The sequence below is a fragment of the Patella vulgata genome, chromosome 3, assembly GCF_932274485.2.
Source record: "Patella vulgata chromosome 3, xgPatVulg1.2, whole genome shotgun sequence".
Lineage (NCBI taxonomy): Eukaryota > Metazoa > Mollusca > Gastropoda > Patellidae > Patella > Patella vulgata.
In genome coordinates, this window is record NC_065881.2 from 508,404 (window position 1) to 534,123 (window position 25,720).

The window sequence follows — 25,720 nt, forward strand, 5'->3', positions numbered from 1 at the left end:
TTAGAGGTTTATTTTACCAATACGTTTAAGATGTCTTATTGTGAAAACTTTTACGACGTCCTACTGTTTATAAATACGCTTTTATATTGAATACGCCTGAAGTTGGCTCGTTACTCGACATTCGAATAACCATCTAGGGGTTCTAGTTCGTTATTCAGTTAGAAATACAAATTGTTAGAATCTATTTCCTAAGACCTTGAAGTTTATAAACCACTTGGGCTCATAAAAAAACACACCCGGCTTATTCACTATAAAAGCGCCTTTATTATAGTACTAATGCCATATCTGGTGAATAAAGAACTACAAACTAATTATTCACGAATAACGAACTACAAACTAAATCGTGATTCGTTATTGGTGAATAACGAACCACGAACCGCAAATCAAAAGCTAAGGGGTTTTACATAGGCTAAGCCTTGTCCCCAATCCCAATCAGACAACTTGAATAAAAATATTGTTTAAAAAAAAAACCTTTACGTCGCTCTAAGTAGCCGACATGTAGGCCTTACCAATGGGTTCAACCTTCAAAGGTACGTTTCCTGTTTTTTTTTATCTTTGTAGGGAGTCACAGTGGCTTAGTGAGTAAGACGTTGACTCGTTAACCTGAGGGTTACATGTTCGATCCTTGCGTTGGCCTAAAACGTATAGTCGTTCGTATGGGACTAAAACCAAGATCCCGGTATAAATTGGTTTCCACGTAAGAAGTTTCTAATATCACACTATATGACGTACGTCCGTGTTTATTAGTCCAGTCGGAGCAGAACAGTGAGACGTTAAATCGTATCTTAAAACATGAAGTAAGCATTGGACGTTAATTATATAACTATTCTAATGCTTTACTTTTACCTGAAATAGTATCATGACACCCTTCGTCATACTTACCTAGTGGACAGGTACAATTCGAGTCCTCGCAGCGCATTATCTGTTAATACGAAAAGCCAATGTTAAGTCCCACGAAATATACAAAGTAGGAAATCCTTAGAACTGGAAAGATTTAATACTAACGAGAAAATATTTAATAAATGGAACTATTAATTTGCATGAATGATTAATATTGTTTTTTTATTCCCAAATATCCAAACAAACTGAAATGGCCAAATTATTGTTATTAAATTAATAAAATGAGCTAAATCTCTAACTCAATATTTTCCATAATATTCAAAATTAGAAACGCGAATTAGAATTCATTATTGGTCAATTTCAATAAACCCAGAGACAGGATCCTAATATCCAATATTTAATACACAATTGACATAGGCGTACAAGCCGGGGGAGGGGGGGGGGGAAGCTGCCCCCGTAACTTTCGGGCAATCTGACTTTTCGGGTAGACATTTAAAGTGATTTTTTTTTTATTTCATCTACTTGGCAAAATAAAGTGCCGAAAGTCTAATAAAACACTAATTTTACTTTTCTTTTAATTGAATACCATGAATTTGTACTGAATTCACTATGGATTAAAACATTTTGCTTGGAGCCACTCTACAAAACCACTGGACAACTTTGGAGCTTAACTCACGAGCTAGAATAAGCGGCGGTTAGATTTTCAAAATTTTCTCTGGGAGGGCGAGTCCTCCATACCCCGCGACGATTGACTGTTTGTTTGTTATTCAGGTCAGTCAGGTTGGCTATATTGGACCGCATTGAAGTTGCTGTATTCACGGGCTGGAATAAAAGGAAAACGCGTTTGCGCCAGGTAAGTTTTCAAAATTTTCTCCCAACGGTCCCCACTTCGTGGTCTGTAAACAACTGATTGGTCGATTGGAATTCTAATCATTCACATTAGGCTATTATATTAGACCACTTTGAAGTTGCTTTGTTCATGGACTGGAATAGCAGGAAAACGCTTTTACGACCGTCAAATATTCAAGATTTTCTTGGGTGGGGTGGGGTTGGGGGCGTGTTCATCGGCTCTGCCAGAAGACCGGTGCCGCTGTCTGTAAACCCCTTACTGTCATCGAGCCCGTACACCTATAATACTTGACATTTTATATTTAGTACACGAGTCATGTATTCTATGGTTTGGTAATAAACAAATAAATCATATCCTACTAGACAAGCTGGGAGTAACCCAGGCCTTACTCCTATTACTTGGTGTTTATCATCAATAAAAATGGCAATGTGGAAGTAATTAGTAAATGTTGATTTACAAACGACAAAATAATTACCCCCCCCCCCTCAAAAAAAAGTGTAGCATCGACTAATAAGGCGTATGCAACCATCGTTCAATTTGAACTGTTCACATATTTTACCAAATGTAATTAATAAGACATCACAATATATTTTCAAAAAATGAATATAAAAGACGTAACATACATTCATATTACATTAATATGTACTTTTACAACCATTGTAGTCTAATTCAAGGTTCCAAACAAATAGAGACATAGACCCTTTAAATTACTCCATAAAGATCTAGATGTGATTACTCCATTCCTTTCAATTTGTTTAACTTTTTCGTAGAAAGGAATCGGTAATTAAAATTTAAGGTTTTATAACTCGATCATCCTCCCTCATTACGTGTTCAACAATCAGCTAATTATTCAGCTACCATATTTATCTCATTTAAGGGGAGATAACAAGTTTTAGGATAACGGTGAAATCTACATATATATATATATATAGAGAGAGAGAGAGATAGAGAGAGAGAGAGAGAGAGAGAGGGAGAGAGAGAGAGGGAGAGAGAGAGAGAAATGGGGTTTACTGTTCACTCGACACAAACTAGGTCATTTCGTGCGTAGGGATCTTTAGCAGTGGAAGGAAACCGGGGGACCCGTACAAAACCTACGAGGTTGGACAGGGGATCCTACTCCTTCCGAGGAATCGAAACCACGCCAGTTGACTCAATAACAGACCTTATGATACAGCACGTACGTGTTAACCATTCGGTCATATAAATACATATAATAATAAAGTTATATCCTCTTTGAATAACAGAAATAAACATGAAAACATGTTTAATAAATAAACTGAAATTCTATATAATTATATGTATAATAATTTAAATACTGTGTAAATTCTATATAATTATATGTATAATAATTTAAATACTGTGTAAATTCTATATAATTATATGTATAATAATTTAAATACTGTGTAAAATCTATATAATCATGTGTATAATAATTTAAATACTGTGTAAATTCTATATAATCATGTGTATAATAATTTAAATACTGTGTAAATTCTATATAATTATATGTATAATAATTTAAATACTGTGTAAAATCTATATAATCATGTGTATAATAATTTAAATACTGTGTAAATTCTATATAATCATGTGTATAATAATTTAAATACTGTGTAAATTCTATATAATTATATGTATAATAATTTAAATACTGTGTAAAATCTATATAATCATGTGTATAATAATTTAAATACTGTGTAAATTCTATATAATCATGTGTATAATAATTTAAATACTGTGTAAATTCTATATAATCATGTGTATAATAATTCAAATACTGTGTAAATTCTATATAATTATATGTATAATAATTTAAATACTGTGTAAATTCTATATAATCATGTGTATAATAATTTAAATACTGTGTAAATTCTATATAATCATGTGTATAATAATTTAAATACTGTGTAAATTCTATATAATCATGTGTATAATAATTTAAATACTGTGTAAATTCTATATAATCATGTGTATAATAATTTAAATACTGTGTAAATTCTATATAATCATGTGTATAATAATTTAAATACTGTGTAAATTCTATATAATCATGTGTATAATAATTTAAATACTGTGTAAATTCTATATAATCATGTGTATAATAATTTAAATACTGTGTAAATTCTATATAATCATGTGTATAATAATTTAAATACTGTGTAAATTCTATATAATTATATGTATAATAATTTAAATGGTTTGTCAATGGCCCAAGGATTAATAATAAACACTATGCTGCTAAAATGTTAAAACAATAAATTCATAGAAGTAAATTATGACCAACATGTTAATTATAAACATACACTAGAGACCAAAGCGAGGTGGAGAATGGTAGATAACTGGACATATCGGCATAACCAGGGACTGTTAACATCCTATGGTCTAAAACAGTTAACAGGGGAGCGGGTGGAGATAAATTAATACTGAGTCGGACTTAATGATTGATTAATTTTAACGTCAACTACGTACTAACCTGTCTGAAACAGGAACAACCAGTTGTATCACCAGACATAACACAATCCCCACCATCTTGATATAATTTACAGGATGAATCATGGGAACAATACAAATATCGTTCACACTCAGCTTTCTCTGTACAGGCCAGAGCACAATCCATTTTCCGAGACGTATAAACGTTTTCGAGAACTCTACTTGGGTCATCGGTGTTATTTACAACACTAGATTTACTATAAGAAGCCTTTCGTTGATCGATACTTCGGGCTGGAAACGAAACCAGAAATAATAATTAGATAATCACCCACTGTTTAGAATTTATAGGATTGTTATTGTTTATTTGATACTTCTTAAATTATTAATAAAATAAACGTGCGAATATTTAATACGAGTCAGGACAAATTTAAGGCTGTCAGTTGAGCAAACAAGAATACCTGTCTCGTGCACGACAAACCATACCAATAAAACAACTACCCATCCGCGTACAAGAGATATGTTAATATACGATATTGCTATACTGTATTGTTAACTTTATCAGTTGTTTTGCTTTTGTAAGATACTATAAGTTCGTGTGCCGCTCGGGCTTGATTAGCCCAGTCGGAGCAAAACAGTTTGATGTTAAAACCCATGTCATATCATAATAATTTATGGGGAAAACTTATATAGACCCTTGTCTGTTGTTAAATCCTATTTAGTTTATATAATACATTGTTTAAACTGATCACTGTTATAAATAATTAACCGAGGTCCCGTGTACACATTGGCGTGCACGTAAAAGATCCCTTGGCAGTTGGAATTCGATATAAGAGTAGGCCGTAGTGCCGCTGTCCGGGCAAAATTTCCCCCATAGCACACTGTATGGCGTATGCCCGTCTTCATTAGCCCAGTTTAGGAGCAGAACAGTAGGACGTTAAACCCCATTTCATTTCATTTCATTTCATATATAAATAATTTTTTTTTTTTTTTTTTTTTTTTTACGTCAGATTTCTACAAGCATATATTAAGTACATTTATATCTTAAATGATAAAATACATTATTCTATATAAATGGTGAGTCGCAGGGTTCCTACTATACACAGATCTAAGTACATAAATCCATCAATGGGGAATCGTTATGGAGGCAATCTGTTAATTCTTAAAAAGATATTTCCATTTATTTGTGTATAATTCTGGAGATATCTCAATCTCCATTTTAGCATGCTCTACTAAAAAGCTTTCATACTTATTAATATTGAGCATTTCGTTTCGTAGTTTAGCCCGGTATATATAGAATTTAGTTAAAATAATTACATGATTAATGAAAATCCATTCAGTATTACTTATATAATTTGATTTGTTAGTTAGACCAAGGTGTATTATAATTATTGATATTTGCCATAAAGGGGGATAACCCTCTTGCAGTATTTAAAGACGTAATTCACAAGTAGCCTAATGATTATTGACAATTTTATCCTGCATGACAGAATGGTCACAGAATAAAACTTAATGAACGATTCAACATATACTATAAAACTCATGTACATGTTCATCAGACTTAAAATCATGCATATAATTTATAATATCCATGTATGTCAGACATGATACAGGGAATATATTTTATAAACAAAATATATAGATATATAATTAAACTTACATATCTCAGAACAAACATAGCTCTGTACAATAAATAATATGACACCGACAAATACCGCCGTGTATTTGACCCAAAACGCCATCTCTGTTATAACCTGAATATGAAAGTAAATAAGTACTATTTTTGGATAAACTTATTTCATATCTCCAGGGGTTGTTAGAGCCGGGGAGAAACCGGAAACCCAATAGAACAGTCCGTAACAGTATGTTACGGGCGGGCTATGCATAACAAAACAACATAATCTTATTATCCACACAATTAATAAACGGAATCTTCTAAATGTATTGTTAACATAAACATTTGTGCTACGTTTGAACCTTAACAAAGATGTGAAGATGCCGCGATTGAAGAAAATGAATTGTTTTACCGTAACAACAGCAACGCAGACGATTTTCAGTTGTCTGATATATCGCATGTATATGAATAAGTTTTATTTGAGATTGTGAGAGGAAATCAGTTTAAAACCGAATATCTATAATAGTCAGTGTCAGTGGACGTTCTGGACAATAAGCACCAGTTTTCACCAGATGTTACAAATTGCCTTAGTTTTCCCCAGATTTTACTGATTGCCTTAGTTTTCCATTTTGCATAGGCACCACGTGACACAAATTCCGTTATTGAAAAACCAATATCTACCAATATCTAAACGCCTAAACCTCTGTAGCACTACCCGACTAAATATCTTAGTATTTGGCCTGATCGTCTAGGGGTTGGTTGGCTCTGGACTATTGTGTTTTCTTACGATACCGAACTCAAATATATAACAGGATCATTGATAGGATTTGCTTAGCGTTTTTATGTCACAATAGTCTACAATACAATATTTAAAATTAACACTTCTTTCTCTCAACCCCAACTCCTGTAAAAGTCTAACCAGCGTGGCTAGACTCAGGAAAACACTACATCATTAAATAGTCGTCTAACGAATCTTCATGATATCTAAAAATTAATTCTAGCCCCGCTCTCTCTTATAGGCGCCGAATGACGTGTACTAATTAGTTATTTTCCACTCACATGTATTACAAATAATAATAACTTAATAACCAGCATACTTTCTATATTTTTGGTTATGAACTTAGAATCAATAATATGAAAGATAACAATATTGTTTCGGCCATCATATTTCTCCATTCCTTGTCTTTAGACCCCATGTCCTATTATTGTCCCGTCCTCATAAGCCCAGTATAGGAGCAGAACAGTAGGACGTTAAACCCCATTTCATTTCATTTCTGTTATTGTCACAATATTTCACAAAATATTTAATATGTGTTTTAAACAAACTTATACCATAGCTAATATTTCGACAATGGAGAATAATTAATCAAGGTCATAATGTTACTTTACATATGTGTTCTTTAGCACAAATCCCGAAATCCATATAATTGCACCTCTTAGGGTCGCAGTCTTGGTGTTAAATGATAAAGGAATACACTTTATTTCTACACAAGCAACTAACCTAAACTGATACATAGAGGATATTTGTCGTTTTAGAGTGAATAACATATTTTATTTCATCGAGAAGCAAGAAAACTTATATTTTCACGAATGCGTTCTATTTATTTTATGATTTTACAATCATTTTAGGTAAAAACAACTATTTCACTGCTAGCCAGTGGAATAACACTTTTATTTCACTGATAAAACGCGGTATTCCACTACTGATCATAAAATAAATACTTCTATTGTTCAAAATAATTTCGCTTTTAATTGTTTAATTTTCTGATTTGTCGTGTGTATTTCTCGATTTATAATTCACCGTTTATTCACTGTTACGGGTTTACCTATCCTTAACATAAAAACCTTTAGTCATGCGAAAATAGGGATAAACGACTCTAAAAATTATTTTCCAGATATAACATCAAATAATATCTTCTTAAAATGCCAACATTTTAATCGACTCAGATCCAGAATATTAATCTATTGTAGTTCTAAGTAAATGGTTAGTGAATACAGATTTGTCGGCAAAACCATAATAACACATATTTAATATATCTAAATAAATACTGACTAGTTAGGATATATAATATGTTTAAATAAATACTGACTTGTTAGGATATATAATATATCTAAATACATACTGACTAGTTAGGATACCACGATCTATTAAAGTCTCAATGCATCACTTGAGCGCTTTGGAATCTTCTGAAAACTACAATATTGTGAACAGTGAAACTAACATAGGATTGTCAATCAAATCTTTACCTAATTCCGCACAGTATGAAGAAGGAAATGATGGTGTATGAATTGACAATTCCTTCGAGTGCTCCCATTTTTACAAGACGACCGTCATCTTTATTTGCCGTGAACCAAATTGATGGAATTAATTTAATCCGAAAGAATCCAAGCCGGAAGAAATTCTAGCGTTGGGGCTTTCATTTTGCTTTTAATTCAATATTAAATAATTAATCTGGGTACATGTTAAGCCGTGAGATATTTGTTATTTTCCAATAAATGAAAATCACGCATCGTTACTAAAACTAATTAGCGTCCAAATATTGATATCTGTATTTTAGTTTTACTAAATGTAGTTGATATCGATTTTACCTCTACGTTCAATTGAGTCAATGTACAACTTATGATCTGGAAGCAGGTTTTTACATCCTGAATATTACTGTAAGTATTACTCACCTACATGTTTCGGGCAACTTACAAACAAGTCTTACCCAATAAAGTATCCAAACTTACTGATCAATTCTTGTCAAGTTATCAAGATAGAACAGGTTATTGCTAGCTTACATCCTGTAGTAGAATTGATATATTTATAAACCAGCGAATGATATACATCTTATTATTAACAACGCCATATTTGAGGTTAGAGATCAAATAAAACAGAAAACGATTGGCTTACCAATGGAAACTGACTCCGCCCTATTAATGGCTAATGCACATTTATATAGATATGAAATCTGCTTTCAGGAACATAAAATAAATATTGATTATAAATCAGCTGAAAGACAAATTTAGCCTTTTAAGTTGTAAAATACCTGTCACTTGAGAGCAACAAACAAGATGTTACCCTATATAATGTCTTCTATTGACAGATATTCCTATTTTGATCAATATGTAATGATAAAGAATTATTTCTGTTTTTAATAAGATTTCCCTTAGTTTATTTTAAATGCACTCCCAAAGTCGGAACAGAATCATGTATTATTTTTTTTTAAAAATCGAAACCAAATTTGACATTATTTGTAAGTAAATATCTGTAATGTTTAGATAAAGAGCTGGCATTTCTTACTATAATAGCTCAAAAATAGATCATGCAAAATGAATATATTGAAAATTTCATTCAACTTTCTTTATTCTGAGCGAAGTTATCGGTATTTTTAGTTTTAACAAGAAGTGTGCTTCGATTGTTTATTATCGTTACCATGATGTTGGTCATTCGAGTCTTAGCCTCGCATCACCATTTGTAAACGTTTTAAGAGTTTCACATACGTCAACGCCAACAGTGATCACCCAAATCGTGAAAACGTCTTTAGTAGGCGCAGACGTATGTGAAACGCTTAATACAGCCCATGTGACACCCCTCATCAAAATCAACCCTTGTTCCGGATGTGCTAAAACATTACCTACCCGTGGTATTTATCTGTATTTTAATCTAATTGATAACGGATTTCGACATGGGCGTGGTGATGCGCACGTCAGTAGCAATACTCATGCGCCACTGCCACAATGACGTTTGCGTGGACCTCATTGTTTCGTCCCATCAGATTGACCATGAAGAAAAATTCCGGGTCAGTAATTATTTTGAATTATGAAAGTTGTAAGTGGATACAAGACTGGGATCCCTATAAAGCAGCAGCCATCTTAGGATCTTAGCGGATGTAAACACATGTCATCACAATAAATCCGTCCTTGCAGACGGACCGAACTCTTATCAGGCCATGAAGAAGGGTGAAATTGTAGGTCATATTTTCTTCTTAAGACGAGGTACCCAACCATATAAATACTTTCAAGCATATAAATAGTATCATTTAGCCTGTCTCGTATATTTAACCATATATTTGGTGCAATATAGCCCAGTTGGCGCTGACGTGCAGCATTTCATTTCCTTGGTAAAGGTCTGCATAAATCAGTCCGAAACGTTGGAAATCAAATGTTTATTTATTTTCTATAGACCTAGCGACGATTACACTGAGTCTGTCATTGATTTATTCTCGTGTGCATTATTCCGTCTTGCCCAGTGCACGTTCACTCCTTGTTCCGTTAACGACATCGTTGACAGATGTTATATTGATATTGTTTATGGTCGGCGTGCTCTCTCTCTGCCTCTCTCTCTCTCTCTCTCTCTCTCTCTCGTAAAGATTAGTCCAAATAAATAGAATAATGTTGACGTAAAAGGGTGCCCATACGAAAAAACCTACCCAAAAATGGTTATTGCCCCGCCCTAATAGCTGACGTATATATACTTTCTATATAAGAAAGGTTAGCTGTCCCTTCAGACATCATACCCACAACCTCCTCGACTTAGAGGCCAGTGATATACCGACATCATGCGAGATTCTTATAAGAAATAGAGACAATTTGTAGTGTTTCAGCAGTTGGGTCTGAGTTCTAGGCTTGTTAATCTCAGACTATATATATTATAATAACTCATAATGTACTATCATAGATATGTTGTAGTTTCCTGTATTTCATATATAAACATAGTTATAACCAACACAGTGTTCCCGAGTCAATTATATCATGTTTTCTTATGTAAAAAAACATACCCTGGAATAATAACCCGTTATAGGTTTAAAGAAAAACTCTCAGAAGAATAACCTCAAAATCCTCTCTCTGTATACAGACCACAAGTTATTCCAGGTATAGAATATACCCCAATGATCAAAGAGATTTACCGTTATAGGTTTATAAGCAACGTGAAATTCCTGACTAGTGTCACGGATCGTTTTCTGGAAGTTCCTGATTCGTCACATCTATATGATTTTCTAGTACCGTGACGAAGGATGGTCATGACGTAACCCTACCTGTAGTGTCACAGACCCTGCTTTTCGGTACCGTGACGAAGGATAGTCATGACGTAACCCTACCTGTAGTGTCACAGACCCCGCTTTTCGGTACCGTGACGAAGGATAGTCATGACGTAACCCTACCTGTAGTGTCACAGACCCTGCTTTTCGGTACCGTGACGAAGGATAGTCATGACGTAACCCTACCTGTAGTGTCACAGACCCCGCTTTTCGGTACCGTGACGAAGTGTAACACCATGTCATGATAATTATGTTTGTGTATTAGATAACCATGGTTACTTATATTGTACTGTAAAATATAAGTATGAAATATCAATATGGAACTGTAAGGAAGGACGTCATGCACTTAAACAGCACCAGTTTAAAAGCGCAATAATAAAACTTAATTACCTATACCACGTGACCACATTGTCTTGTTTAACTTTCCAACAATCTTAGAATGTCTTCTTTGTTCAGTGGCTTAATTATATTACTTGAAAATCTATATTACATATTATATAGCATCGTAGTTCTGACGTTATTTAAGTGTAAGAAGAAATGGTCGATGAATCGTAATGTCAATTTATTTTATTTCTATTACGACATGTATTTTATTAACTGTGAGTGTGGGTAAGACGAAATGATCGATGAATCGTAACCAATGACAATTCATATTGTATTATGATGACAGTCAGATGAAACTTGTTCGAGAATACACCGACTTGACTTTCAAGTACTTGATTGGGTGGGTTTGTGTTATCGAATCGAATTAAAACTACAGTCTGCAACCAAAACAAAACCAACATGATCCGTTGTTTAAATCATATTTATATATGTAGAGAGAGCGAAATGAGGTTTAACGTCCACGGTTCAATTTTAATTCAATAATTCGCTTGCGAGTAGGGGTCTTTAGCAGTAGAATCAAACCGGGAGACCCGGAGAAAACCCACGAGGCTGGACAGCTGACCCTACTCCTTGTCACGTACAACTGGGGAATCGAAACCACGCCAGTTGACTCAATGACAGACCTTACGATACAGCGCTCACGTGCTATCCCATTTCATTTAAGGTTTGACTTTAAGGTACTATGCCCGTTGAACATATTGATAAAACGCTGCCCGTAATGAAATGTATAATGCCATTTCTCGGTACACACGAGTCATCACGTCGAGTTACCCGTCACCCCTAAAATCGATGGGTACTAAAATGACATTGATGTTTTCAGATTGTACTACCCCCGTCTCACCTTATTCTGATGAACATGTAATACCAGAATTTGACCAGTCTGTTAGTCAGTGGCGTATTGGTACCAATCTTACATACAGCTGTTCCCCGTCCTACTATCCTACTGTCGACTGGACATGTAATACCAATGGTACTTGGCAGGAACCAGTCTGTAAAGGTGAGAGGTGCTGGTTCAACTGTACTTTCCCTGATCAAGGTAAAATTCCCGCGTATCCTTCCGAGTTACAGGGTTAAAGGAGCAAGTGGGTTGTTTTTCGTCTCAGGTTCCAGAGGAGTTAGTCTATATATTTTTACATAGATCCAAAAATCGTCTGAGCTACTGGTGACCAGTTCTAGCTATGAAACGGATTGATATAACAACTCTAAGCAATTGTGAAGAGAGAGCTCAAAATCGCCTTGTGGAGCGGCACACTCTCCACTAGCACTGATTGTCACACCACTTCCGGAACCTGCCAATTGGTCATGGAGTATCCATTTGTGGACGCTGGTATTGTCCTTTAAATAAACAGATTTTAAGGATTGATATCCTCTATGCTGTTGTTTATTAATACAAATTTAACGTTATGATATTATGGGCAGGTTGATATAATTAAGTTATTTATATATGAAGGGGTAATATATAGACAATGAGTAAAAAACTAAAACATAAAAAGTTCTTGTATATCACAAAGTCGCTTTAAAACACAGTTTTAAAATCGCTGTCGTGAGAAGAGAGAGCTGGTCATCTTGTCACTTTGTCATAATGAAAACAAGTTCAAACAGGAGGTCCAGCTGTTTGATGCCATCGCTGTGGATTGAAAAAGCCCTGTGGGGGAAAAAGAATCCGCTGTTTAATGCGGAAAAAGAAGTTCCCGTAGTAAAAATCACATAGCTGGATCCGTGGGAGTATTTACAAATAAAAATGTTCGTGCAGTTCTATATAATTAAACGTTAGTTACGAGTCCTTTGACACAGATCGCAACTTCGGTGTTTAAAATAATTTATTGTCTGCAGTCTATTAAAATTGTTCTTTGTGTTACAGGAAAAGGGAAAAATGAGTCAGCAGCAACACAGAACAAAATAATTTGAACATTTATAGAAATAATACACTTCACTAAACTATGTAGATTTATATGCACAGTCATTGTTAATAAATGCTTGTGTAGATCCCTATTTCTTTTGTCATTATTATTCGTTAATATACTATTAAATGAAATCATACAGTAGATTGAACTGTCATGCTGTACGACTCCTTTGTAACTATATATGTAGTTCCCTACCCGGGTGCTTAGCCGCCAAACCTGGTCTACACAACTAGTTATTCTTCTATGACTAGTCACAACTTGATTTATTTGGCGTAGCTAACTGAACAGTTTATTCCCGATTCAGTTGTGAATTTTGAGATTGCTTCATAAATCTAATATGCCGTATTCCGAGAGGGAAAGAGTATTGCACGCAGTGATGATATGTTTAAGGGTTAACATTTAGCAGCATTCGCACTTAACGGGATTATATTTCTGGTCGGTTTTTAAATTTTTAGTACTCAGTCCTGTGATCAACCCACAAATCTTGTGCGACAGGTGATTGACCTCCGTCTTTACAACCAAAACGTTAATGAATTTGAATCTATAAGTATTTGTACATTCCGATTTAATTTTAGTTTTAACAATGCTATTATATCCCCGCGCGCTATATCTTAAGTCTTCTGTCTTGCAGAGGTTGCGTCCATTTCGAACAAGATTGTCTGCAGACTTATTTCCTACTGTGTCCACATGGTATTGTATCCATGCAAATTCTCTGGTCTTTTTTTGTGTTGTCATGTATCATTGACTCTATGCTGCTATGGTCAAGGGAGTCTAACACGATGTCTGCTTTTTGAACGGTGGGTGACACAAGGCACTCAAGAGCTGGCGATATTGCCATTAATTCTGCTCTATGATAGAACATCCATCTGGTAACCTTTATGACGACACTTCCCTATGATCCCTACAGAAGAGCATACGTACTGTTCTACTTTCAGATATTCGAAAACAACAGTCACTGGACCATCTGTCTAAAACTTCTTGCAATCTCGTTCTAACCGTACCGTAGGTATTCGCTGCATGCTAAACTGCATGCTACGTCAAGAAGTGTCTTAATGTAGTTATTAGACTGAAGGTCATTAATCAGATTATTGAAAAGTGTCGGGATAATAACAGACCCTTGGGTGTGCCATTTATTGCTTATGGAGAGACCTACATTAACTTGTATTTGTCTATCGTTTAGAAAATCCTCGATCCAGTGGAACATTAATCCTGTTGCCACTAGTCCATGTACTTGTTTAAGTAGGCCATCCACCCAAACTTAATCCAAGTGCCTTGGTCGGGTCGACGAATACTGCACATTGACATTTGTTCATTTAAGACAGTGAAGTCATCGTGTAACCTTACAATATGAGCAATAGTGGGGCGCCGCTGTCTATATCCACTTTGATTTGGACTAATTAATCCATTACTTTCACAATAATACCCTTGACTATTATTTACGATAGTCACAATTGTTTTGCGCAACGTAGGGTCAAATTTATCTGCCTGTAAGAACCGGTTTCATTTTTATCTTTTAATGGTATGTATAGACAAATGAAATTGGTTTTGCTTGAAGGTGAAGATGCTATATGTTCTATTGCTTTTCTTGACAAAAATATTTTATCGAATGTTAGTTTAAACAAATTAATTTGTGACTCAATAAACTGAACAGGATTGAACAACAGGCTAAAGCCTATATAAGTTCTCTCCAAACATATAAAACAGTTATATCTTATGTTTACAATATACAATGGTGGACATGTATAGACAGCGAGTTACAAACATATATACATTTCTTGGAGTGTAATCGTAGGGTCTTACATTTTCATTTTAGATCATGAAATTTATATCAGATAAAAAGTATTGCATATTGTAAATAAAATATTAAATGTTAAAGTGTTAAAATCTCTTGCTATCTTTAATGTATTTTTGCACTATGTTAAATATGTTAAAATTGGTATCATCGGAAAGGTCGGGGTTGCCATATAAGATTAGGTTAATTGTAACATTTTGTTTATCGAATGTTCATCAGTTAAACATGTAAAAGTGTAGCCTCGTTCATTAAGAACCGTGTTAATAGTTACGACTGCGTTTGAAATACAATTTCTACAGTCCAGCAGAAACAAAGAATACATAAATTTTAAATCCATTATGAAAGTCAGCACCGATGTGGCATATCGCGTTGTGTGTTCACAATGGCCTCTGTGATCCAAATTCCGTCGATAGTTTTGTGTGTGTCGTACAGAAGACCCTACTTTGGTCTAGGACACGTATCTGTAACGTGGCATATTCCAGGAACTGACCATGGGAGACAGAGAAATGGGGCTTAACGTCCACTCGACGTCCACACAAACTTGGTAATTCGGAACTAACAATTGTTATGTCAATTTTAATCCAATAATTTGCATGCACGTAGGGGTCTTTCTTTAGCAGTGGGAGAAACCGGAAAACCCAGAGAAACCACGAGGTTGGACAGGCGATGCTACTCCTTGTCACGTACAACCGGGGAATCGAAACCACACCAGTTGACTCAGTAACAGGCCTTATGATAGAACGTACACGTGCTAACCATTTGGCCATCCAACCCCCAACTCACCATCATATAATAGTACAATGTCAGTTAACGTCATATAACATTTATATTCGTCTACAACCTAATTCCACTTTCAATTACTATTCAAGCGATTATTGGCCATCTTGCTATTCAAATCAGTATAGATTTGATAATTCCAGCTTCGCTTATATTCGAATAATTATTCTATTCACAGTAAGTATGTTCACTGATTCTTTGGAATTTCAATTTGTTTATTTGAATATACTCATGTATCCAACCCTTAGATAACCCTAAATCTAACCCCCTTCTCCCTGCACTTACTATATTATAATATAAGGTGGCCATTTTACACAATAAATTGCTTGCTATAAACACTGAGTATGGGGAGAGCTTCAAGACACGTCTTGTCAGCTCTGATACTGACTTATTCAGTTTTTATTTTATGTTCCTGAAATCAGAATTCATATCTATATAAATGTGCCTTGCCAGAAATGGAGCGGGGCCAATTCGCAAGTGCTTCTTTTTCCTTGTAATTATGATAACGTGAATCAGTATACTATTAAACCAGATATATAGTATATAGTCGCCTATATATACCCTTCAAATAGTATAGGTTCTATAGTGACTTTTTTTCGTAGTCATTTGCATATTTTAGTATTATGCCCCCAAAATCAAATATCCCCTACTTTTTTTGAATAGTATATAACATAACAAACAGACTGTTAAAATTAGAAACGTGCTGGAACATGTGGAAAATATGTGTATTAAAAATTGTTATATTTTTATATTTATTGCACCAAGTCATGCTTACTGCTTCAGACTTATAACGAAAGAATCAGTTGGATGGTTTGAATATTTTGTATCTTGATTTTCTATTGTTTCTATTATCCTGAAATATTGGGTTGAAACGCAGAGTAAATCTATTACAAATCATGATTAGCCTACTGATTCAGGTATTTAGGTAATCAATGGCGCAGGTAATGACAGAACATGCCAAATTGATCATACTGATTATATCATTGAATTGGTCGTTAGTGTCTGAGTAAATATATATTATGTGATGATTATACTAATTAACCTAACAAGTCATGCATACTGGTGGTGGGGTTAACGTGTGCGCTTGAGTCATGAGGTCTGTCGTTGAGTCAAGGAGTGGGTTCGATTCTCAACTTGTACGTGACAAGTAGTACGGTCGTTTGTTGAACTTCGTGGGATTTTTCCCGGCACATCCCCACTGCTAAAGACCCCGTAAGCGCAAGCCACGAAATGACCTAGTTGGTGTCGAGTGGACGTTAACCTCTCTCTCTCTCTCTCTCTCTCTCTCTCTCTCTATCTCAGCCTTTTCCAATAAATCATTTGTCATTTGACACATTACATTTGACGTTTTACATTTAACTTTGGCCTTAGAGGTATTTTGACTTTATCATTACCGGTTTTAGGACTTTGTACATTGTACTTTTTACATATAATCAATGGAAAAGACATTTTAGAAGAGACATATTGGCAGCGTTACTCTTCCATACAGCAGGAGGCGAGCGATGCGAACCAATTTACGTAAAACAGTAGTTAAATTTAAATTATTCCAAATGATTGGTCCTCGCCCGAGCCGTTTTTGAATCGCAATTAAAATCCTACAAACCTGAAAAAACACTATTCCGACCGCCAAGATTACTTGGGTAATCGTAATATCAGAGAACACTAAATACGGATAAATAATTAATGAAGAATACACCATTGTAAATTTATAAGCAAAAAAATTGGTGGGAATAATATTATAAACAGTGCTAATCCCGAGAAATGTTCTTATTGTAGTGAAGGTTAAGTAAAACGAAATGTACCAATCTTGATGTCATGATTTGAAAGAAAAACTGAATATAAAGGCGCTGAATGCCCAAATTATACATTTCATTAAACTGATAATTTATGATCTATCAAGTAACACGTTTTAGTTTAATATGTTTCCTCTCAGCTGAATTTACGATGAAACACGTTTAGTTTGTACCTGTATAAAATACCTTTCTCTATAACAATATAGCAATTATTTATTTATAACACGTATTTAATAACCAGAACACTTTGTTGATGCAGATATTCTACTGAACCAGTTGAACGGATCTACTGCATGACTGGAGGCTGAACAAAATGTCTTCAGTTACAATAAAAAGAAACATATCAAAACAAGCGGTTACCATGCAAGACAATCCCTATTTAGCAGGCGCTGGACAGAGAACAAGCTAAAAAGGCGATTTTTCGAAAAATCAGGGGTCATAATGCAAGATTTTATTTCCGACATGCGTCTATAGGAACCAAGATCTCTGAGTCATAAACATGTATTTAATGTTTTATCAAAATCGGATAAATATTGTGGCCTCTAGAGGGTCTATAATTTTTACACAATTTGCGAACAGAAATTTTGAAGGGAAATGTCGGTCCGATTCGAACTCTATTTAGACGGTCATGCAACCAGGGGTCACAATCCAGGACGTTACGTCCCACAATATTGAAAGGAACCGAGATCCGTGGTTTAGAACAAGTTTCGTATAAAACTTGTGATTTTTCGTACAATCATATCATAATCATTGAAGTTACGCCCGATACATGCCAATATCGGGATCTTTGGGATATAAACCTATATTTCAAGTTTCGTCAAAATCGGATAAAAATTGTGACCTGTAGAGTGCCCACGGACAGGGGACGACGGCAATATACGTCCACATAAAAATGTGGGTGTATAAAATGGACGATAATCCAGATAAGACAAGGCAAAAAGGATAAGAATTAAAATTTAGGAAAAGAAAGGTATTATTCAAATATTTGAATACCAACTCGAAACCTACGCCACATACAAATTGAAAAAAGTAACTGAAACCGCGTTATGACACTGCACAAAATATAATAAGATAAAACGCCTATAAGAGAGAGAGAGAGAGAGAGAGAGAGAAAGAGAAATAGAGAGAGAGAGAGAGAGAGAAATGGGTTTTAACGTTCACTCGACACAAACCAGGTCATTTCGGGACTAACATATGGTCTTTAACAGTGGGGGGAAACCGGGGGACCTGGAGAAAGCTCACCAAGTTGGACAGGCGACCCTACTTTATGATACAGCACGCACGTGCTAACCATTCAGCCATCCACCCCCCCCCCCCTAAACGCCTATAAGAAATGCAAACTGAGTATGTTGAAGAAATAAAACTAGAGATACGTATTTTAATAAAAACGAATAATAAGGGCAATAGTCCAGACAGCACTAGGAAAACTCTAAAATAAATTTAACTATTAAAGAGATGCGAGACTAAGACTCGAATAACCAGCACCGTGGTTACGATAATAAACAATCAATTCACACATCTTCTCAAAACTAAATGTACCAATAACGTCGCCTAGAATAAAGTTATTTGAATGAAGTTTTAAATATATTTAAAACGTCGCTTAGTATTAAAATCAGTGTCCATAAAATTGTACCTTGTGTTGATATTCTGTTTGCATTATCAGTGTTATCCAGATTTTCCGACGTGGTTTCCCCTTGGCAGTGGCGGGGGTTGGCAAGGACAGCTGTCTAGTCGTTCGGATGGAACGAAAAACCTAGGTCCCGTATACACATTAGCTTGCACGTAAAAGATCTCCTGGCAGTTGGAATTCGATGTAAGAGTAGGCCGTAGCGCCGCTGCCCGGGCAAAATTTCCCTCATAGCCCAGTTTAGGAGCAGAACAGTAGGACGTTAAATCCCATTTCATTTCATTTCATTTCGCATAATCTGTGTTTGAACTATTATAGTAAGAAATATCAGTTCTTTATCTAAATCTTACATAATACACCCATAAGTAACATATAGGTATTATCAAATCATATCATAGTACAAATATATACAGCGATAGACTGAAAAAATGGAAGTTTCGAGCGTTTTTTTTAAATACGTAATTCTGTCCCGACCTTGGCAGTGCATTTAAAATAAATAAATCTTATTCAAAAAAAGAAATAGTTCTTTATCGTTACATATTGTTACTATACAGTGACCGGTATTTTACAACTTCATGGCAAAATTTATTGTCCATTTTGTCGGAAATACCAATATTAAATCTATTATTTATCTTAATATCCAAGTTAAGAATAAATACAGCTCTTTATTTAATATTAATTCATGGGGTATATTTCACTTTTATACTTGTTGAAATGTACGTTGTTATAAATATCATTTGTTTCGGAACCCCCCCCCCCCCCACCAGCTCGCCTAAATCCGAAGTTCTCCTACCAGTATTTTTTAGCTGCCTTATAATCAATATCTCTTTTATATTCCTGAAAGTAGAAATTATATCTATATAAATGTGCATTAGCCATGAATAGGGCGGGATCAATTCCCATTGGTAAGCCAATCGGTTGCTGTATTCTCTGACCCCTAACCTCAAATATGACGTTGTCAATAATAAGATGTATATCATTCGCTGGTTTATAAATATGAATTAGTATATCAATTGTCGCGGTGGGCGTCTGTGATGCTTTAAAAGAGCAGAATTCTACTAGATGGTTTATAAATATATCAATTCTACTACAGGATATAAGCTGGGAATAACCTGTTCTATCTTGATAACTTGACAAGAATTGATCAGTAAGTTTGGATACTTTATTTGGGAAGACTTGTTATTAAGTTGCCTGTAACATGTAGGTGAGTAATACTTATAGTGTACTTAAAGTTTGTGGGACGACAGAGAGAGAGAGAGGGGCGAGAGGGAGAGAGAGAGAGAGAGAGAGAGAGACAGAGAGAGAGTTTAACGTCCACTCGACACAAACCAGGTCATTTCGGGACTAACATATGGTTCAATTTTATTTTAATAATTCGCTAGCAGTGGGAGGAGAGCGAAGGATCCGGAGAAAACCCACGAGGTTGGACAGGTGATCCTACGCCTTGTCACGTACAACCGGGGAATTGACACCCCGCCAGTTGACTCAATGACAGACCTTATGATACAAGGTGCATGCGCTAACCATTCGGCCATCCAATCCCCCGGATTGTGGGACAGGCTTAGCCTATGTAAAAACCTGCTCCCTGATCATAAGTTGTACATTGATTTATTGGAATGTATTTGTAGAATCGATATCAACCACATTTAATAAAACTAAAATACAGATATCAATATTTGGATAGTAACTAGTTTTTGTAACGATGCGTGATTTTCATTTATTGCAAAATAAATATCTCAAGGTTTGACATGTACTCAGATTAATTATTCAACATTGAATTAGAAACAAAATCAAAGCACCAACGCTAGAACATCTCCCGGCATGGATTCAATCGGATCAAAAACAGTTCCATTTATTTGGTTCACGGCAAATAAAGATGACACTGTTCGTGCTTTGATGGGAGCACTCGAAGGAATTGTCAATTCATACATCATGATATCATTGAACGATATAGATCCATTTTTTGACTGATATTCCTATTTTAGTTTCATCGTTCACAATATAGTAGTTTGCAGGACATTCATATAACGCTCAGAGGACGCATCGATACTTTAATATCCTATTTAGATATATTATTATATATCCTAACTAGTCAGTATTTATTTAGATATATATCCTAACTAGTCAGTATTTATTTAGATATATTATATATCCTTACTAGTCAGTATTTATTTAGACAAATTATATATCCTAACTAGTCAGTATTTATTTAAACATATTATATATCCTAACTAGTCTGTATTATGTACCCTAACTAGTCAGTATTTATTTAGATATATTATATATCCTAACTAGTCAGTATTTATTTACACATATTATATATGTGTTATTGTGGTTTTGCCCACAAATTTGTATTTACTAGTCATTTATGGAAACCAAACAGCTCTTTATTCAGTGTTCTTAATTCTTAGTTCTTAATTCACAGTCTTTAATTCTTATTTCTTCATTTGTTGTCATATTTCGACATTTTTACACTAAAATTAACATTTGTATCTTAAAATCAATATTTGTTTTACAAATCAGACATTTGTCACATTAGATTTGTAAAATGTATTTTTGTTCAATTTAATTTTATTTTAATATAAAGATAAAATTTATTTTTGTAAATCAAAAAAATAATCTACAACGAAAAACAAATCTCGAACAACAAATTTCTAAATACAAATCTCCAAATAGAAATCTTGCTAAACATTTCTCCAAAGAAATATTTTCAATAACATTTCTCCAAAAACATTTCTCGAAATTCATCGAACCGGAACATTATGACGACATGAGTGGAAATCAACCTGGCATACAATAAGTCACCATACAACAAAAGGGAATCGAGCAAACATATATACGATAAGTAAAATCGCTCGATGACCGCGATTTTAGTGAAATCGCGTGCTTGTTATCTCTCTTTTCAACCTTCCACTGCCTGTTTTTATGGATTGCCAAAGATCCATAAAAGCAAGACTATTCAAGAAGCTGTTACAATTACAAAAACCGAAGTTGTTAACATTCGCAATCCGCGTGATTTAACCTTCAGGCCAATTGTAGGGGGGGGGGGCAACTAGTAGTACTCAACGCTTAAGCAACTTCATTGACATCATATTAAACCATTTTGCACCAAAGTCAAAAGCTTCCTTCGCGACGACATAGATTTTCTTCATCATCTACCGGAAGAGGATGAACCGGGAAGCACACTAATAAGCTTCGACGTGGTCAACCTCTACAACAACATAGATAGAAATCTAGGATTAAAAGCGATTGGATATTGAATTGACACATATCCCGAGTTACCATCAAAACGCTTCACTAAATCATTTATCCTGGAAGCTTTGGACTTAGTTGTGTCTAACAATATTTTTTATTTCGATAATAATTATTATTCACAGATTAAAGGTGTGGCCATGGGTACTAAAGTTGGCCCCATCTATGCAACATTAACTTTAGGATATTTAGAAGAGATTTGGTATGAGAGGGTTGCTATTGAGTTTGATAGAGAATTCAGTGACATGATAAACACACTGTGGTTTCGCTTCCTGGATGACTGCGTTACAATACTTAAAGCAGATATGACAGTTATCTCCAAATTACATAAATTATTGAACGAGTTGGACACTAATATCACATTCACTATAGATTTTAGCCCAACATCATTAAACCTTTTGGACGTAACCATTAATCTATTACCGAGGAGGTGATTGAAACGGATCTTTATTACAAACAAACAGATACCCACCAATATCTAAACTTTCACTCTTGTCATCCTTCTCATACCAAACGGAACATACCATATAATTTAGCTAGAAGAGTATGTACCATTGTTTCGAACCCGGTTGTCAAAGTTAAGCGACTAGAGAAATTAAAAACATTCTTATTGAAACAAGAATATCCTCTAGGTCTCATAGAAGATGCAACGATTCGGGCCTTAAGTCTAGATCAGACAAAATTAAGACTATCAAGAACATCCCCAGCATGCGAAAATCTAAATGTTGCTTTAGTCACTACATTTAACCCTTCACAAGAAGATGGGAAATCTAGCTAAATTCTTAACATCTTCAAAATTTGATAGTAGTCCAGATACACCGGTGGTAAGTGGATGTGGAAAAATAAATTGCAAGACCTGTAAAATAATAATTAAGGGCTCCTCAATCCAAATCACCGATAACAAATTCTTTCATATTAAGCAACCCATGAACTGTAAAACCAGTTATGTCTTGTTCAGGCTGTAATAGACGGCACATTGGAAAAACTATAAGTATACTAAAGACAAGGCTGAACCTCCATCGACATCATATACTCAATCCACATTATAGGATGATCCCCCTTAGTGCACATATAGATGTTTGTGGTGGTTGCAAATTTAGCGTTTTTCCGATGTACAAGCTTAATAGCAATAATAATGATTTATTAGAAGCCAAAGAGGCATATTTTATTGACAAATATCGGCCAGCTTTAAATGCAAAATTGTAGTAATTTCATTGTATATAGGCCTAGTTATTGTTGTCTGATTTGATATTAAAGTTATGTTCCCTCTGTGTTACTATGACGCTATAACGTCATAATCGATATTGTATTATCAAAATGTTGATTATCTGAAGAGCTTAATAAAATAAGCGAAAGTGCTAGTAATCGACAAATAATGTAGTTCTTTATTCAAAAACTTCTATATTTTTGTATATATATATATATATATATATATATATATATATATATATATATTGGTTAATCTGATCTAGGATTAAATAAAATAAGGATTAGGTTTTGTCTGACAACGACATATATTGTTTTGGACAAGCGAAAGATGTAATACAATATCATTTGGGATCTAAATTTTATTATTGTATTTTGAATTCATATTTTAAATTATATTTTTCATTTGTAACTCATTTTGGACATGTGACAGATTAATTGTAAAATGTAATCTGCATCGGGTGTGTGAGGGTTATTTCATAATATTATGTAAGATATAATGGGTTACTCAAACAATGTATAGCCGGCTTGTCTTAGACAAGTATATTATGATATAAGGTTTAGGTAACAAGCATTAACACATATTGTCTAGAGATAAGATGTGTGGATCTTAATAATTACTTTTCATTGTTCTGATTACTAATGGTATTAACTATGGCGTGCCTTAACCGATATAAAAAGCCTAGTTTACAAGCAGGCAAGAAGTACAAAGGATGGACAAGAGGGACCCGTAGAGGTACGTAAATATGAATATGTCAGAAAATATTTTACAATTTTCTTGCACATTTGTATTTACATACCTTGAAAAAATTTGAAATGGCACTGACATGTATTAAATGAGGAGGTGGGGGGAGGGTATTTCACGTCACAATACGGACCATAACTCAAAAAACAAGATAACGGGATGTATACCATTAAACAGGTCCGAATACATTGTGTGGATAACTTAAACTGGTTGTCAATACTTAGATTAGTCGTCTAAATACTTTGGCTATGATTGTATTTATGTTGATTTTCTTTTTAAAAGAAGCGCGAAATCTATTACCTGATGGTTTGTAATGTAGTCTACTCTTAAGACTGTTCTATTGGGTTTCCGGTTTCTCCCCGGCTCTAACAACCCCTGGAGATATGAAATAAGTTTATCCAAAAATAGTTTTTATTTACTTTCATATTCAGGTTATAACAGAGATGGCGTTTTGGGTCAAATACACGGCGGTATTTGTCGGTGTCATATTATTTGTTGTACAGAGCTATGTTTGTTCGGAGATATGTAAGTTTAATTATATATCTATATATTTAATTTATAAAATATATTCTCTGTTTTAAGTCTGACATACATGGATATTATAAATTATATGCATGACTTTAAGTCTAATGAACATGTACATGAGTTTTATAGTTTGTATTGAACCGTTTATGAAGTTGTATTTTGTGACCATCCTGTCATGCAGGATAAACGTGTTAGTAATCATTAGGCTACTTGTGAATTACATCTTTAAATACTGCAACAAATACACGGTTAACTAGTTAAGCTACAAGTACCTTTATGGCAAATATCAATAATTATTGATAACAGTGATCAGTTTAAACAATGTATTCGATAAACTGAATAGGATTTAACAACAGACAAGTGTCTTAATAAGTTCTCCTCATACATTATTATATGACATTATTTTTAATGTCAAACTGTTTTGCTCCGACTGATATTATGAAGACGGGGGGCGCAAAAATTTATAAAGCAAACGGTATAGCATCTTATTACAGCAAAAGAACTTATAAAGTTAGTGATATCATATATTAACACTCCTCTTGTCCGCGGATGGGTAGTTGTTTTATTGGTAATGTGTGTTGTGCACGAGACTAGGAATTCTTGTTCATTCAACTGACAGCCTTAAATTTGTCCTGACTCTCGTATTAAATATTCGCACGTTTATTTTATTAATGATTCAAGCGGTATCAAATCAACAATAACATTCCTATCAATTGTAAACAGTGGGTGATTATATAATAATTATTTCTGGTTTTGTTTCTAGCCAGCAGTATCAATCAACGAAATGCTTCATATAGTAAATCTAGTGTTGTAAATAACACCGATGACCCAAGTAGAGTTCTCGAAACCGTTTATACGTCTCGGAAAATGGATTGTTCCAGAGCCTGTACAGAGAAAGCTGAGTGTGAACGATATTTGTATTGTTCCCATGATTCATCCTGTAAATTATATCAAGATGGTGG